The sequence below is a fragment of the Populus nigra genome, chromosome 9 (assembly GCF_951802175.1).
Source record: "Populus nigra chromosome 9, ddPopNigr1.1, whole genome shotgun sequence".
NCBI lineage: Eukaryota > Viridiplantae > Streptophyta > Magnoliopsida > Malpighiales > Salicaceae > Populus > Populus nigra.
The window spans coordinates 4,101,940-4,116,754 of NC_084860.1; positions in this window are offsets into that span (position 1 = coordinate 4,101,940).

Genomic DNA, 14,815 nt, shown 5'->3' on the forward strand with positions numbered 1-14,815 from the left:
GCATAATCATATTTTAAAGGATAGTGGGGGAGGAACAAAGTGCTTTAGGAAATGCCAAGTCTTATTTATGTAGTTTTTAGTTGAAAGATGACAGAAAGGTGGCATAGAAAGTAAGTCCACTTAGGGGCACTATATGTTACATGGAATGAGATATTCTTTCATATAATAATAATGATGATGATAAACACCATGGCCCTTCAACCACCCATAGAACATATAGTAAGAACCACCCATAGAACATATAGTAAGATTTAGGCTTCAATTTCGAATTATATCAAAGGAAATAGAAATTCTATGAAGGTGGCCTGTTGGGCTCACCTATATTGACCCCTAGGCAAGTCTTGTGTGCTTCATCTCCTCTTTTTATTATATTATTAGAGAATAATATAAATTATATTCTGCTATCTTATCTAATAGTTTAAGTTACTGGGTTGAGTAATTCTTTGACATGGTATCAGAGTCTTAATGATCAAGTAGTCACGAGTTCGAATCTCATCATCCCTATTTATTTGATAAAAATTAAACACAAGATAATAAGATTTGTGCAAATTTCAAGTTCAAAAGACTTTCACTTAAGAAGATGTGTTAAAAAATAATATAAATCATATTCTGAAACCTCACTTAATAGCTTAAACTATTAAGTTGAGATAAATTTTTAACAAATAATAATCTTTCGTCACGTAAGTTGAGAGGTTTAGCATGGTTTTGCTTGCGGGTTATAACTTCGAGGGCTAAATACAGCTACCATGCACAGAAAAAGCGTCGATGATTTGAGGCCAATGGAATATCAATGAAAAGGAGAAAATGAATAAATAAATCTAACGACCAAAAGTGAAGAGTTTCATCCTAATCTGGACTTGAGAGTCTCAACCAAAGAGATGTGCATGCAAGAGAAAAGATCGTGGAGGAACTCACAATATTGCAAGTGGCATCAATTTAAAAGAAGAGAAGGAGATAGAGGGGAGGATTTGTAGCTATTTGCAGTTTCCATTAACATCAATCACAATCGATTGGAGCTACTGTGCGTAGTAGGAAATGATGAGATTTAATGCAACGTCATTGTCTCTATCCATATGTTTTCGACTGTTGCAGGTAGCAAAAACATGTGCAAAATATTGTCTCGTTGCTGGAAAAAAGCTACATGGCAATTTGGCTCCATGGTGTTAGCCCATTAAACAAGTGCATTTGCCCACAAGCAAGCATTCGTAGAGGCAGTCCTTTTACAATTCAGACCCTAAAAGAATGGAGACTGACCATTTCTGATTACTCGTGAGAAGTGCTCCTAGGGAAGGAGCTTGGTTTATTTCCTGACCTTGGAAGAAATGGATGGATGTAAAAAAGCCCTCCCTTCTGTGAGAAGGCGAAATAGATTAGACTAGCCATTTAATTGGTGTTTTGTTGTGGTGAGGGGCGAAGCCTTTTATAAGGCTAAGGGAGCTGTCGTGCAGGTAACAAAAAAAAAAATTAATAATTCACTTTTTTTTTATTTTTTACGTAGCAAATCTAAACACTACCCACTTTTCCTTCAACACTAATTAATTAGCAGTCATTAGCCGCCTGCTTAATTTCCCTTGGAATACTAACTAATTAGTTGTATTTTACAACAAACCTATCTAAATATAAATAATTAATTGGTTCACATGTTTTCTAAGTAACTTGGGGTTTTAGCATTTTCTTCTCAATAATATACAATTTTAACTTGGATTTTGAAAAAAAATCTATACAGAGAGCCACAAGAGTATAAAATCATCAGGTAAGAATTTACAAGCCCTGACTTTTTATTTTGAATTCAATGTTTCACATTCATTACAATAGATTGTTAGTGGAGTAAACAGTAGACCGTACCTTAAAGATGGACGGATGCTAACACACTAGTACTAATAATTTACTGGTCATTTCAAAGTTAAGTTCTCCAAATCTCCCAGTAGTCTGCATCACCAGTTTATCTTTGTATATTATGCATTTCATGAATATTCTATTATGGCATTAATATCTTTTCATCTTACACCTGACTTCCCTAATCCCTTTTACTTGAATAGGTTATAAATTATAATGGAAAATCAAGAAAGCAAGAGAGGAAAAACCATGTTTGCATTCTTTAAACCAACTACAACTAGCATTAGTTGCAGCAGCTGGAAATGAGATTTATATTTGGTTAATTTTCTTAAAATTGACAACCATTATCAACCTTATTTGTGCTTCTCCCAAATATCATACCGAGTTACATTATGCTCAGGCTATAGAAATTGCATATATGGTAGCTACTGAAAAACATGAGACTGATAGAGGAGCTAATCAAATCAGTAATTTACATCGAAGTGAAACTACTCGCTGGAGCTCTCATTTTGATTCTATTTACAGCTTAATAGATATGTATGGTGTAACTATTACTGTGCTTGAAAGTATGGTTCAAGAAGGATCTTCTAATTCTATACATGGAGAAGTTGGTGGTTGTTTGATTGTGATAAAATCTTTTGAATTTATATTCATCTTATATTTGATGCATAAAATAATAGGGATTGCTGATTTACTTTATCGAGCTTTGCAGCAAAAATCTCTTGACATCTTAAATGCAATGGATCTTGTATTAACTACTAAAGCATTACTTCAAACTTTGAGAGATGTCGGATTTGATCTTCTCCTTACAAATGTGCAATCTGTTTGCACAAAATATGAGATTGACATACCACATATGAATGCTTCATATAAAAAGGCTACAAGTCGTTCATGTCAACAACAAGGTTCAATGACAGTTTACCAGCATTATCATTATAATATATTTAACTCAACAATAGATTTCCAGGTTGAAGAATTAAATTCGAGATTCAGTGATGGGACAGTGGAACTCCTTATACCTAGCTCTGCTTTAGAACCTAACGACAACTTTAAATCATTTAAAGCTGATGCTATTTACAAGTTTGTTGAGAAATTTTATCCTAAAGATATCAATGAACTCAGCTAGAGCATTATCAAATTGATGTGATTCATTATGAGAGCTTTCAAAATATGTCTACCATTCCTGAATTATGTTGAGGATTAGCTGAAACAAATAAGTCGCAGCACTACCATTTAATTAACAAGTTGATTCGTTTTGTTTTGACTTTGCTTGTTTCCACTGCCACTATAGAGCCTACATTTTCAGCTATAAAACATGTTAAAACTGTGTTTCGCAATAAAATGGAATAGGAGTTCTTAGCAGATTCTATGATGATTTACATTGAACGAGAGCTTGTTGAAGATATTGATTCGGATTCGATCATAGATGAATTCTATTCTACAAAACATCAAAGGGTGCAACTTTGATAGTATAATTTATTTTTATTTTTATTTTAAATTTTAAATTTTATGTACTTATATATATATATATATATATATATATATATATATTGTGTTATGTATTTGAATTAAATCTTTATTGTTAACTTAACAAATTTATATATTCGAGTGAATGATTAATCTTAAAAAATGATTTGTGTATTTATATCATAGCTCAAGACATGAAAAATTCCTGGCTCTGCCCCTGGTTGTGGTTCTTTTGATATAAAATAATACTGGGTATATATGTTTACTACTAAAAACAGGGGTTATTAGCATCTGAATTTAGTAACGGATAATTTCGTTGCTAAATTCAGTAACAGATTTGCAACGGATTACACATATATTATTTTTTAATATTAGAAATAGGCTTTAGCAACAAAAAATTCATTGCTAAAGGCAACGTAAAGTTTGCAACGGATTATCTATTACTAATTAAAAAAATAATTATTTAAATCTTAATATAAAACCAAAATTATATAGACCGTTGATTACTTTTGATATGATAAAATCTCAACCGTTTAATTTCGTTGTCGTTGCTAATTCTACACCTGCAGTACTCTCCCCTCATACCCTTAGAAACGTAAACAGAGAACAACGAAACCAACAGCTGAAAATTAATTAACTTCCAGTCTCCTTCGTCCTTAATAACATCCATAACTGTAGAAAAACCACCCTCTCTTCATTGATGTGATTTTCTTTTGTCCCAAACTTTTCATCTTCTTCTCATTCATCTTTAACATCCCTAATTTTTTTTCTTCATCTTCTTCTCCTTCATCTTAATAGCTTCAATCTTTCTCTGTAAACCACCAAAAACACAGACCCATGACAACATCGTGCCAGACCCATCATTATCACCATCAAACATCCTGATTTACCCCTTCTCTTTGTAAACGGGTTGGGTTTTGCACTCTTTTCTTCAATAATTCAGGTAACTAATTTAGGATTTATGTTTTTCTCTATTGTAATTTAACTTACACGAAAAAATTTTAACCTAACTTTCCCAATCTCAAGTGTTATTCTGTCGTATAGATTCATCTCGTTCACCTATAACTCAAGAATATAGGTAACAATTTTTTTTATCGATACTTTGAATAATGATTTTAGGCTATTAATTCGATAATATAAGGGTTTACGAAATGTTTTTACCATGATCTATAACCTAATTATGCATATTTAATTGAAAATTTACCAAAACCCTCAATTTAATTTTTAGGGTTACGGTTCATAAATTGAATGATTTTAGGTAACTGGACCAATTCTGGTAATTCATGTGTCTGGAAGAGAGTGATTGATAGAAATTATACACGTTTAATTGAAAATTTATCAAAACACTCAATTTAATTTTTAGGGTTACGGTTCATAAATTGAATGATTTTAGGCAACTGGACCAATGTTGGTAATTCCAGTGTCTGGAAGAGAGCGATTGATGGAAATTTCTTGTTACTCTTATAGTAGATTTATTTTGTACTATATTCCTAAATTTCAAAATTGAACAGCTTTTGCAAGTAGGATAAACTCTGATTACTTTTTGAGAATTGCATTAAGAAGTTTGTTTCTTGTAAATTGATTTACATTGATGAATAAACTTGTTCTCCAAGAAAGTTTTTTAGTAATTTAGAAACTTGTTCTCCAAGGCTTACACAGCCTGTTTTGTTTTGTCCTTATGTTTCTCACGGATGAAACGTTTCAATTATGTTATAAATGTTTAGCATATTCTTCCATTAATCAAGTATAGAATTCTTTATGGTGGTGGATGGTTGATTTAGGAGCTACCAATGCTGATATTCTTTCTGTTTTTCATAGTTTAACTTGGATTTGTTTTAAAGATTAGCAATGGTTATAGTTGGATGGGTTTAACATACTGTTTATCATGTTTAATTTGTCTGATGGGCATATCTATCCAAATCTTTTCAATTAATTGGAACTATGCCTTTCATTGGGACAAGATAATGCATATTTAAATTTATTTTCCTTGTAAATCCTAGTTTTGGAGGTTTATGTGAACATGATGTTGGTTGTATTCATTTAACTTTTCTAGGCATAGGACTGTATTTTTTCTTTCCTTATTCAAGTCAATAGTTCCTTGTTGTGAATTCTTGGTCTTGTATTGCCTTTCTATTGATCTGACTTTTGGTTAGTTAGGTTTATTTACAGCTAAATTATTTCTGCCATGCTTTTTGTACCTTGTTGTTTTGCTCTTTGAACTAAAAGCATCTCATTGGAATTTCCTTTTATGCAAAAGCTTGGTTTTGTAGAAAAATTATGTCCTAACCATACAGATTCCTATTAAGTTATAGGTTTTAAAAGATAATAATTAGAGTAAATTATAATTTAGTCTATGCATTTTTTATGATTTTATAAGTTAGTCATTATGTTTTTGAAAACCATAAGTTAGTTCCTTGTTATAAATTAAATGTTAGTTATTTTAAAATTTCAAAATGCATTTGTAATCTTGTTCAAGATTGAAATTTTTCAGGTTAGATCTTAGAAGAAAAAAAATTGTTATGAGAAGACAAGTGCTAAAAAAATATAAAAAATTAATAGTTTAACTTGGATATTCTTTCTATTTTTCATAGTTTAACTTGGATTTGTTTTAAAAACTAACAATGGTTATAACTGGATGGGTTTAATGTATTGTTTATGTTTTTTTATTTTTCCAGCAATATAAATAGCTTATTGGATCACAATATAAACCAATAGAGTTGGCTAAGTCTGATTGGGTTATAATGAGAAAATCTCCACCTTGGGCCATTGATTCTTGGAGCTTAGGTAAGTCTATTTTGCTCTATTTTTAGATGGTTGCTTAATTATATCATGCTTAATTTGTCTGTTGGGCATGTCTATCCTAATCTTTTCAATTAATTGGAACTCTGCTTCTTATTGGGATAAGATAATGCATATTTAAATTTATTTTCCTTGTAAATCCTAGTTTTGGAGGTTCATGTAAACATGATGCTAGTTATATTCAATTAACTTTTCTAGGCATATGACTGTCTTTTTTCTTTCCTTATTCAATGCCAGTTTATTATTGCATGTATTTTATTTGTAAGAAAATTATAAAATAGAGATGATTTCAAAGTATGGAACTAATCGGGAAAATCATCCTTCATTTGATGGAGCAGCTTGGTGTGTGGCTTCAGGAGGAGTTACAAAGGGTAGAGTATATGGTGCACCTCATATGCCAAAATCTATAGTTAGTACAAGCTCTTCATCACATTCCTACTCGGTGGAGTCATCATATCATAGTTTATCGTATCGAGCATTACAAAAGGAGATAAAGAATAAAGAAGAGGAGATAAAGAAAAAAGATGATTTTATTCTTGAAATGAAACGGCAGATGGATTCCATGAAAGAATATCTTGTGAACAATCTTGGATACCATGGTGGGACATCAAATATTGGCCAAGGTATGCCACCACCTTTGGCTCCATCAATGTCGCCACCTATGGCTCCCCAGATAATGACACGTATGGGTTCCACATCTTAACCAATTTATCGATCTACACCTCGACCACTATACCCTGATTCATCTTGTGTCGATCCACAATATCATGGTTCGTCTCCGCAACTAGCACCATGATTGTATCTTTTATTTATTTTATTTATTGTATTTCGACTTATTTGTATTAATGCAAGTTTAACTAAATTTTTATACTATGAATATTATTTTTATTCCATTTTTTATGAGTGATACATTTATTTTTAATATTAATTTATGTTGGTTATATATATTCTACAACTTTTAAAATGTTCATAAATAATTAATTAAACGAATTAAAAGTCATTTTGATAAATAAAAAAAATTAATTTAATAAAAATAATATAGTCAGCAACTGATTTTCCGTTGCTGATCGTAAATAATTCATCAATCAACAACGAAAAATCCGTTGCTGATTCACAAAACCAGCAACAGATTTTTTGTTGCTAATATATGCAACGGAAAATCTGTTGCTGGTTTGTGAGCATCGGATTATCCATTGCTGATTGTAAGCATCAGAATTTTTATTGCTGTGAAATCAGCAATGAACAAATTTATTGCTGAAAAATCAGCAACGATAAATCTGCATCCGATATTTGTTGTTGCTGAATCCATTGCTAAATTGTTTTGGCAACGGATTTTAGTTTTATTTGCAACGGAGTAGTTAGTTGCTAATTACTATATTTTTTAGTAGTGGTTATTTTAATATATATTTTTATATATAAAAATATAAAGTATAAATTGAAAAACCTATACAAACATTTGATTAAATAAATCAATAGTATTTTATGTGATAAAAAATGTCGTTAACAATAACAAAAAAAATTAGAAATGAATATAGATCAAGATATTCAATCACGTAAAATAAGACACTTACCTAATTGTGTTTACTGAACTTACTTATTTAAATCAATACAAGATATATTCATACCCTTAAAAACTCATAACTTAAAAGATAAATACAAATGAAACTAAACACACCATAAAAAATATTAAGCAAGGCCAAACACATCAATAATATTATTTAAAAACGAATATTTTTTATTTTGAAAAATAAACTTTATTTGTAGAAAACAAAAAATAAATTATATGTGAATTAAAATAATATCTTGAAAAATTAAACAGAAATGGAACAACTAAAAAAACTTATATTTAAAAAAGGCATGCAAAACTTGTGACTTGAATCATGAAATTGAGATAAAGTCATAGAAGAAACTTGAAAATAATCACAAAATCAGTATTTAAGAAAAACTAATGCAGAACGACGCCGAATCTCCAATATCGAAAGATGAAATAAACAAAATTAATTACATAAAAAGATCTAAAATATGGGGGTGAAAAATAATAATTTGAGGGATAAAAATGTTCAAATTGAGAGTTAAATTGAATTGAAAAATAGCTTTAATAAAAAGAAAAACAAATCAAAAGAATGAAGGTCAAATTGAAAAAAAAATTAATTGAATGATGAAATTGAAAACAAAAAAATCAACAAAAATGCCAAGAAAAAAAATTAAAACAAATAAGGACCAAAATGAAAAAAAACATATGAAAAATTGTAATTGAAAGAAAAAATTGACAACTCCAAAAAACCTTTATCCAGTAACAAAACATATGAGAAATTGTAATTGAAAGACTAAAAGAAAAAATATTTTTTTTGTCTTTTTCAAAGTTAAAGATGTAATTTCATTTTATATGAATATTTGAAAACTCCAAAAACCCTTTTCTAGCAGCCCAACAATTTTTCAACCCTGGAGCCAAATAAGTATTTTTATTGTTAAGAAGTTTATGAAAAATCAAGAAAGCTGTTAATCAACAATTTTAAATTTTATTGATTTTAAGGGTAAAAAAATATTTTTATTGTGTTGTCTGAATAATTTAAAAAAACAAACGCTCATGTAGAATTTTTTAATGTCTAATTGGCTGATGAAAAAGACTAAAGCACTCTCAAACCCTTAGGGCTTTATCTTTTTCTACTCAAGGACAAAAAAAAAAATTACTGTAGCAGTACACATTAAACTTTATCTTAAGCTACAGTAAAACTCCCATGATTTCTAGAGTTTTTCTTAATAATAAAACTAAAGTCGAAGTACACTTGCTCATTTTTTTGGAAGCAAAAGAAATTATGCATTTCCTTCATCTCTACCCTCTGTATCATCCAAACATGTGCAGGAAATAATCTTAGTTTCTTTCAACTCCTTTGTTCTTTCTTTTGTCCATACACACCCTTGAGAGTCTTGAAAAAACCTTAAACCACACTAGTATTTAAAAAAACAATTTTTAAAAGCTGGTCCAAATAGACATATTAAACTAAAAAAAACAACTTTCAGAGTTCCATAATTGTCTGAAACGAGCATAAGAAACAATCCTTGAAAGTACTAACCGAACACAAAATTCAATTATTTGTGGCAGAATAAAACTTGAATGACCCTTCCGTACACTTTTCATTGCAGCTGCTGGCCATTCTTTTAACTTCAACTCTGCAGCCCTCAATGGTATTACGGTCTTCAATTACAGAAAAAACATTCACTTGTGGACAACATTACTAGAACATCACTAGACACTAGAAACATGAAGTTGATGTTTTTCAGATATCATCATGTAGGTTTGGCATATTGCATTTCAAGCAAACACAGTAGCATAAAAAGAGAAAGAGAAAGAAAGAATGCCAGACATAGTGCATATGACACCCTTCTGTACACAACCCAGCCAACTGTTTTAGAGCAATGTTGAAGTCTATCGGCTAAACTAGGGATAAAAACAGGCAAGCTTTTAAGAACCAATACTTCCAGACAAGACACACATAATGTAATTAGCGAGTCTGCCTAATCAGAATAAACAAGAAATCGAAACTTACACTCTTTTTGCAATTATTATACTGTATATCAATTGTCATCTGAGCACAAAAGCCATTATAAAGAAATCACAACGCAGGAGTGTGTCCTTAGAAAATAACAAATCCAAGAAATTACAACAAGGAATAATTGATTTAATCCTTAGAAATTACTCTATTAAGGACAATATTGTGCTGACAAATTGTTTTGGCTATAGTAGTAAGTACAAATAAGCTAATATAAACTTCAAAAACAAAAATTTCACATCAGAAAAAACACACTTCAAATTTTTGCTATCTTCACTAACATAATCTTCTTCAGTTCTTCTTCTTCTCCTTATTCATCATCGTCTTCTTCATTTTTGCTATCTTCACGAGAACTTGAAGAGAAATCGTGAGTATGAAACAAGGTGGGGTCTGTTGGGTTGTTGCCATTGCATGTGCAGCAAATGGACAACACCAACCATTGACTATTGGCAGCCACCTTTGTTGAAGAAGAGGAGGAGTTGGCAGCCATCAATGTTGACAACAAAGCAAGAAGAGCTGCCATGAAATGCCTATAAATAGAGATATTATGTGAGAGCAAAATGTGAGAGTTGTGAGAGTGAGGGAAAACATGAAGTGAAGAGAAAGAGGAGTTGCTGCCATGGGCAGCAGCCCTGCTGCCATATGCAGCAGAGTGTGTGAGCTGGGAGTTGAGTGATCCTCCTCCATGTATTTATTGTATCATTTCTCTATCCCTAAATAATATGGACTCTCTCCCGTGGATGGAGGCGATTTGCCGAACCACGTAAAATATTGTGTCAGTGTGCTTAACCCTCCATTGAGCAACTATTAGAACACCGCCGGTCCGCGTATGGGGTGCCGAAATTCCCCAACAATTGGTATCAGAGCATATGGTTTAAGTGGTGTTTGATATTGCTCAAAAATAAAAGTTGTTAAAATTGTGTTTTGACCATACCACTATGTAGAGGAGGAAGAGACGAAGCCACTGTTGAAAACCGCGTTGAAATCGGACGTCGAAATCGTCCTCACGCGTCGTCACGCGCTGGTGAGGAGACTGCCCACGTGCCCAGACGCGCGCCACGCGTCACACGCGTCTTCTCCACCCGGATAAGCCGACCCGAATACCAGACGACCAGACCCACGTGCCAGACCCGGATAAGGATGACGTCATCATGATGTCAGCATACACAGTCAGCATGTCATGTTAGCGTCCAGTCAGCAGACACGTCAGCATAGTGGGACCCACCTGCCACGTCACCAGCCTCGAGCCTAGTTGAGCCGAGCCGTTGTGGAGCCGAGCCGAGGGATAAGATTCTGTGTAGCAGAGTCTACGTGCAACCGGATCTGAGATTGAATCTGAGCCGTTGATCAGGCCAGAATTGTTTTGATCAAATCTTAGCCGTCTGAAATGCGATTTGGACGATTTCAGACTTGTTTCCAGCTAATTTGATCATTCCGGATGCAATGGTATGGTCCGATCGTTGAGATTTGAGACCAAAAGTGGTGGTGGTGAATTATTAAAGAGAGATTACCCGATCAGGAGGCATCTGAAGGTCATCATGGTAGTCGTTGAAGAGAAGAAGAAGAAGGTGCACATGTTTACCCAATTACATGTGCTGAACTGCTAAGTGGGGAGAATTTGAACTGCCTTGAAGGAAGGCAAAATTGGGACACTCTAGACACCCGATCATGTGGATAATTTGAGGTAAAGAGTGGAAATTGACGAAGACCAATCTTGACGAATCTAAGAACTGGTAGTCTCGCCAGATGTTGAGAAATCATGTATTAAACCAGTATATTCCAGATCACTTGTAAAGGAATGCCGGGACAAAGCTAGCAAATGGTTGTATATACGGAAAGACAGTACGATGGATAGATATGGCCTAAGAAGTTCTGTCTAGGAGATTGGGTTTTAAGTGGGACCAGTGTGACCCCTCCAATCTTTCCTGGGAACTTGCTTAGTGGAAGGATTATCCATACGGTACTATTTTCGTATATATAGCAGTTTGTAATGAAACAGTTGAAGACTAGCAGGATGATGGCACAATGGAACAGTTGGGTTCCGTATGATCAAGGATCTGATGGAGTGGTGATTTCTCCAAAGAAGTTAGATTCGGTGATTGTGATTTCTCGAGGGGAGAATTGATAAAGACCCTGATAATGGAAGAGAAATACAGCAAGGGATAAAGATTGACACCCTATTTTGACTTGGACAGATGTTGTGACAGGAAGAGCTGCCGTCAAACATAAGCAAAGAATAGGGAGAAACCTGGAGAACAGAAATTGCACGATTGCACATGAAGATTATGTTGGAGTACCCGTAGGATCCAACAAGGTACTGTAATGAGACAACAGGTGCAAGGAGAAGAAGAGTTCCCAGATGAAGCTCAGAGCAGAGACTGTTAAAGTTTGTACAACATGAAGTCTCTTATGCTCTTGATGAAGACAACAGGCGAAGACCTTTCCAATGCATACAAGGATGGAAAGAGAGCTGTTGCAGAGGCACCTAATTAAAGGGGTGCAAACGCCTGTGATAAAAGGCGACCGCCTATGACGAAAGGCGAAGACACCGAAGAGAGTTGGTGTAGGTGGAGCTGTCAAGCAGAAAGACATAGAAGCTCTCCAAACATAGAAATTGAGGTGGAGGATTGCGAGGAGTATATCGCAAGTTTCTCTTTCTATGTAATCAGTGGCAGTAATCTCTCCCATAGTGCACATAGTGGTAGAGAATTTTAGAGCCACTTTAAAGCATCTCAGCTGAAGGAGGATGCGACCGCCCCATGACAACGGGCGAAGACGCCTTAGAGAAGGTGTGAGGGCCTTGATATGAGCCCAAGATCAGATCACCCCATGACAACGGGCGAAGACGCCTTAGAAAATGTGTGAGGGCCATGATAGGAACCCTATTTCAGACCGCCGCATGACGACGAGCGGAGACACCTAAGGAGAAGGTGTGTGGGCCACGATATGAGCCCAGTTCAGAACAACCCCAGAACCAATGTGATGGCTAGATATAAGTGGACAGGTGTATAGATAGCCAATGAAGTGGCTATGATGAGTATGAAGACAAATGCATAATTGACTTTCATGGATATTGCCCTCATGCTAAAGATCAATGAGCTAGAAGACATTTGCCTTGGACAATAAGTGTGTGACTTATGGGGCATTAAGACGCGGCTGCTATGAAGAAGCAGAATGGCATGCGCAGGTTCCGAGAACGAGTTGACTCTTGTCAAGGTGGTGAGCTCGGTAATGGCATTATAACACTCAGAGTATGAAGACAGATATGGATCAACCTTTAATGGGTTGCCCCCATGGTTAAAGGTGGAGAGCTACCTGGACTCTTATGACTAAGAGCGAGAGACTCATGGAGAAGTAAGTCGTGGTTCCTAGGGTGGAACAGAGGGCAGGCGCAACTCCTGGATGAGTAGACTCTTGGAAGAGTGGTGAGCTCGTGATCATATTGAGATACTCAGATAATGACTGTCGCACTTGGAAATAGAAATTTCCGTTTGAGGGGGTGTTGTAAGCCTTGATGTAAGGCTTGATGAATCATTCCGGACCGAGCATGGTTGATACGCTCGAAGGGGAATGTTGTGTTCCAGAGACAAGCGTTAACACTCTTCAGATGTGATGTGGGAGACCATCTGGTTGTAGTGATCCTTTTGTGTGAGAAAAGGTGTGCTTTGGTGACTCTGATGAATGAAAGGTTTGGCGAGTACCTGTAAACTTGGTCGAAGACGCTCTCGGAATGGTAAGCTTGGAAGAGCTGCAAGATGCAAGCCTGTGCTGAAGAAGTAAGAGGACAGTTGCCCCACATGAATGGCAAAGGGGGTGATTGTTGGGTTGTTGCCATTGCATGTGCAGCAAATGGACAACACCAACCATTGACTATTGGCAGCCACCTTTGTTGAAGAAGATGAGGAGTTGGCAGCCACCTTTGTTGAAGAAGAGTAGGAGTTGGCAGCCATCAATGTTGACAACAAAGCAAGAAAAGCTGTCATGAAATGCCTATAAATAGAGACATTATGTGAGAGAAAAATGTGAGAGTTGTGAGAGTGAGGGAAAACGTGAAGTGAAGAGAAAGAGGAGCTGCTGCCATATGCAGCAGAGTGTGTGAGCTGGGAGTTGAGTGATCCTCCTCCATGTATTTATTGTATCATTTCTCTATCCCTAAATAATATGGACTCTCTCCCGTGGATGTAGGCAATTTGCCGAACCACATAAAATATTGTGTCAGTGTGCTTAACCCTCCATTGAGCAACTATCAGAACATCGTCGGTCCGCGCATGGGGTGCCGGAATTCCCCAACAGGGTCCATGTACAGAAATTGTTTTAGGGGCTTGGGAGTGAGGAGGGATTTGAGAGAAACCAAGGATGAGAGGTGGTGGGGTTTGAGTAAAGGAGAGGTAGAGCATGGTGGAACCACCGTCTCTCGGCCATGGATGATAGTGATTGTGGTAGTGGGGTTTTAGGTAGTGTTTGGAAATGCAGTTAAAACTATATTTTTTTAAAATTTGAATATTTTTTTTTGTTTAAAATTATTTTTTTATGTTTTTAAATTGTTTTGATATGCTGATGTTAAAAATATTTAAAAAATATTATTTTAATACATTTCTAAGTGAAAAATATTTTGAACTGCAACCGTTATCACACTCTTAAACATCCTTTTAAAATGCATATGTGAAATAGAGGTTTTTAAGGAGGTTATCCTGTAAGTGTCATTTGTTTGGTCCTGGTTTAATAAGTATAACGACTTGTTGTTCGATGAGTTTAGCAATGGACAGAGAGGATAAACATAAATTTAGTTTTAATAATTTTTGAATTTTTCAACAAAATACCTTTAACCTCCCTAAGTTTAACATTCCCTTAGACAGTGATAAGTAACATGGTTCAAGTGGTAGTGTCTGGTTACTGTTCGAAGAAAGAAGAGACAGGAACGGTAGAGATAGAAATGTGTTTGGCTGAAGAGATAAATATAAAAATAAATTTGTTTTGTGGATAATTTTGGAGTGAATATTTGTATTTTTAGAATAAAAGGTACAGAGAAAACATGTTTCTAAAGACAATATTTTTTATTTCTAAATTTTCGTTGTAAAAAACTCTCGATTCCAAAACTATCCAACTAAGATATTTAAGGATAAAAATGATTATTATCATAGTTTTAAATCCCAACTCAAGGG